We start from the raw sequence: 5071 nt of genomic DNA, 5'->3' as shown, positions 1-5071 counted from the left end.
TAAATAGTAAATTACATTATATCCCTACTTTTTTAATAATTACAATAATCATGTGAATTTTGTACTTTCTAGATACATAATCATCTCTGGATACGTTAATTCTAATACAAGAAAAAAAATCTATTGAGCTAAAAAGGGAGTAAAATTTGAAAATTTATTAAATCCCATTAATTTATTGGCTTGATCCTTGTTATCTTTGAGCAACTTTAATAATCGGACAATTTTTTTCCATTATTGGATTTTCTTATTCAATTTTATTGATGCAACTCCTTGGATGAAGCTCCTTTTCCTCCCACTCAAACTTTCATTTCTCTAGTCTGTCTTTCATTTGGTCAATGAAATTGGTAAGAACATCAAGTTTTCTTTGGCTTCACGAAAATCCTAATAGAATGAACAAATACAAATTTTAAAATTGCTTCCCCCATTCAACGAAGAAACTTTTTCAGATTTAATTCAAAATTATTATGGAAATTTTTGGTAAGCGAGGTAAATTATGAAGTATAAAAAGTGATGAAATTGTTCTATGACAAACGTTGTCCTTTTGAACCTTCATGTTCGTCAAACATCCTTTCAATTTTGATTCAAGATTATCAAAAGTTTTGAGAATCAAGATTTTTCTTCTCCCTGTTCAGCGAAGATCCATTGTTGAAATTTGTGAGATGCAAAATCCTTCTCCTAGTTTATTGAAAAACCTTTTAATCTTGATTCAAATTATAAATTTTTTTTTAAGAAGATACATCATGATTATCTTTGTTACTTAGCATTTTACTATTTATGTATCCTGTTTAAATTGATAAGCATTGTGTTAATATTAGATACATTAAACTAAATAATTGTCGTTCATAAGATTTTAGATTTAAGATGATACATTACTGTGTGGTAATTGCTATGTAATTCACACATTTATTTAAATTCGAATTTGTGTATCACATCTAATTAGTGCATGATACATTACTATTTATGTATCTCGTTTCAATTGATAACTATTGTATTAATGCTAAATGCATTAAATAAGTAATGGTTTTCCATAAGATGTTAGATTTGAGATCTTTATATTACCGTGTGGTAGTTGCTGTGAATTTTTACGTTTAGTATAAATTAGAATTTACGTACAATCTCTAAAAATATTAGTGCATGATACATTACTATTATGTATCTTATGTAAATTAATATGTATTGTATTGTTTGCCTTGAAAGCTATATATAACTTGCGTAATGTATTATTTTGTATTTGATAAGAATGTAATGATACAATAAGATTATGAAAGGAGGATGTATGCAAGAATAAATAAAGTGTATCTATAAATGTATTACGATTAATAATTAAGTTATTATTAGATACATGAACAAACACAATCCATTAAGAAATACGATTATGAAAAAGCCATAATAAAGAGAAAAATATAAGATCGTATGAAATTTTGCATATTATTATGAAACAATAAAAAGATTAAATTAGAATACAAGAATCCTAATCATTTTCAATGAATGCTTAGTGGTGAGAGTCCATAACCAACTCAAATTATGAAAAAATGCACAAATGTTATATCAATTTTTACAAGATAATAACTAATACTATAACATCTTCTTTTTTCTATTTCACATTTTAGTCGTTGAAAATTTTAAGTTCACTTATTTTATTATAAATTTTGGAGTTTTTTAAAAATATGTAAAAGAGTCATAAATATCAATTTAAAACTTTTTGTCTAAAAATATTTATAACATACAGAAAAGAGATTAATTATGAATTTCAAACTGAGAAAATAACTATCAAAATTTTGTGACTAAAGATAAGGAGAGTTTTGTGGAGTAAAATAAAAAAGGGATAAATGTTCCAAATAGCATATTTTTTTGCTCTGTGATACATAACACAAAGTTTATGTATCATGCATATAATTTGGACTTTGTGCAGATACATATCCTTCTAAATTTGAATAAGGTAGAAGATACATAACTACACCTAGATACATGATAAATGATACATTTGGTAGAAGTTTTATATCAAGTATCAAAACTAATTAGGATTATGTATCAAAACTGATATTTGAAAAGATACACTAACTATAATGTATCGTAGTGTTGAAACGAAGGCATTATACATTAATTAAGAAACAAAATTAACTAGATACATTAAAGTTTTAGTTAATGTAAGATAATTGATGAGAGATTTACGACTTGCAAAGGGTTGAAAAAAAGTGGAATTAATTATGTATCCGATATTTTTTTATGTAAATTTATTATTTCTATAATTAAGTTATTACGGGAAAAACTAATCCGCACCGGATATTTACACCAAATCAATATATGCATGTTATGTGTTTAAATTTATTGTTCATTTTACTTCATTATCCAGTTATTACTACTGTAACGATCAAACATTATTATGAGTAATAAAAATAATTTTTACACATATAGTTGCAAAAACCAGTGACCTATTTTTGGCTCTACAGTCTTAACTGCATCCACTTTGCATTCCTAAAAAAGGTACGATTCACAAGTTAATTGATTCAATAATAAAAAATCAACCTAAAGTTAATTAAGGAAGTGTTTTAACAAAACCAATTAGCCGTAGGATTATAATAAAGAGGAAATATGCCTCTTTTAATTCATTTTCTTTTGGTTAGTTTAAATTTTCTGAAACATAGTTTTAATTTTTTTTTATCTTTAGTTAGTTTAAAATTTTTGAAAATTAAATTTAGATATGAATTTTGTAACTGCTAAGAATTTGGAGTGAATTTAGGGATAGAAAATACGAGTGGAAAAGGGAGTGGTGAATGTGAATTTGGTAGGTGACTTCTATGTATGTAGTAGTTTTTAGATTTAGGACACGAAGAGATTTTAGTAATATTTTTGAAAATGTATGGAAAAATAGAGAATAAAGAAATTAATTATGTCTATAAAAGTAATTCATCCTAAAAGAAATGAGTCATGTAATATGACATTTGGAGCTATTTTAGAATTTACATATAACCCATTAGTTATTATTCCATTAATTAATAAAACAAATAAGTCATTAAAAGGGCAAAACAGTCTTTTAATTAATCTAAAAAAGGAAAAAGAAAAAGAAAATTTCATTGGTCATCTTGGGTGGCACGTTAAGGAAAAAAGAGTCCAATGCACGCATTGACTCTTAAGTTTTTAAGAAGAGTGGGGTTTAATGCTCAACTTCTATTTAAACCCCATTCTTCTTTCAGTTTCAAAGGGGAAACAAAAAAAAAAGAGAAGAGAGAAAAACATAAGAAAAAAAAGTCTTCAAACATAAAATCATCTTTCGTGATCTTTCAAATTCAATTAAGTTTGCTCCATCATTTGCTTGTCATCAATTTTAAGTTTTCTTTTTACATTTCACATGTAATCTTGAATTGATGTTTATGTTCTTTTATGTTTTTATTAAGTTGTTATTATTAAGATTTTTTATTTAGTTAAGTCTATTGTGATTCTCATGTGATTATGCTAATTATTATGTCATTTAATTTGGATTAAGTTATTTTTTATATATTTAGTTCAGTCTACTGTGATTCTCATGTGATTAAGTTTATTATTATGTTATTTAGTTTGCATTAAGTTTTTTCTTATTTAGATAAGTCTATTGTGATTCTCATGTGATTATGTTTATTATTATATACATATATATTTATTACTAACTGGTGTTTGTTTTAATTTTACCTCATTAAAGAATTAATAAGTAAACCTATGTTTTGCTAATTAAATAAATAAAATAACAATCTCAATGTCTTTTTAAATTTTTTGGTTTTTGGTCACTCAAAAAAAGAAAAAAAATGGTGTTTTTTGTGAAAATGTAAAATTGGTCATTTTACAAAAAGAATAAATCTGGTTATTTTGCAAACAAATGTATATCTAATCACTTTTGCCAAAAATGTAAATCTGGTCATTTTAATAAGGCCAAATACATAAGCAGATCCCTAAATTTGTTGGGTTTTTTCCTTCAGGTACCTCAACTACGTTATTTTCCTATTGAATCATTGAACCCCCATAATTTATTCCGTTTAAACAAACACCGTTGTCTTATGTGGAACCTGATTTGTGAGGGGTATTGATAGATGATACATATGTTGTTCCACAAATCATTAGTCCAATTGATAGTGAAAATGTTTGAGAATAATTGTGTTTTACTTAAGTCATTTGAACAAATTAGAAAACAAATGAGACTAACACGGTTTGTCTTCATTCCTTCAATCAAAATTATTACAATTCGAACACAATTGAAGACATTTACAATAGAAAAGCTGATAAAAATCAACCAACAGTGTTTTAAAGAAATAAATTATGGGTGGTTCAATGATTCAATTGAAAAATGACGTAGTTGAGATACCTGAGGAAATAAACCCAACAAGTTTAGGGATTTGTTTATGTATTTGGCCGTTTAATAAAAAGAATGAATCAGCTCATTTTTGCAAATAAATGTAAATATATGAAGTTTATCTTAAAATATCACTCAACTTTAGGAATTGATCTACCAAAGTCATTAAAGTTTGTTTTGTATCAAAAAAATCACTCAACTTAGATTTTTATATCAATAAAATCACTCAACTTTAGGAATTGATCTAACAAAGTCATTAAGGTTTGTTGTGTATGAAAAAAAGACACTCATCTTAGACTTTTATATCAATAAAATCATTCAACTTAGACATTTGTGTTAAAGAAAAGCTTGTAAGTTATAACATAATTAGAAAGTTAATTGAGGTCACAATCTTAAATATTATTTTAGTACTCTTATTCTCTAATGAGTCCTAATTAGATTTGTGAATACAAATTTAATCGATAATTTATTTGTGCTAATTCTCAAAAACATACACTAGTGGACCAATAAATATAACTCCTAATTATTTCTTTTTATTTAGTAATTAGTATATTACGATAAAAAGTATTTGTTTCACAAGAGAAGTTTCTCATAAAAAAATTAAATTAATTTTCTTAATTTTATTTATTTGTAGGGTCTATTTTATATGAAACAAAAAATAAATAATGATCAATTTTGTGTAATGATTTTACTAACATAAATGTCTAAGTTAAGTGATTTAATTGATATAAAATCTAAGTTAAGTGATTT

The sequence above is a fragment of the Solanum pennellii genome, chromosome 10 (genome assembly GCF_001406875.1).
Source record: "Solanum pennellii chromosome 10, SPENNV200".
Lineage (NCBI taxonomy): Eukaryota > Viridiplantae > Streptophyta > Magnoliopsida > Solanales > Solanaceae > Solanum > Solanum pennellii.
Note: the sequence above shows the minus strand (reverse complement) of the source record.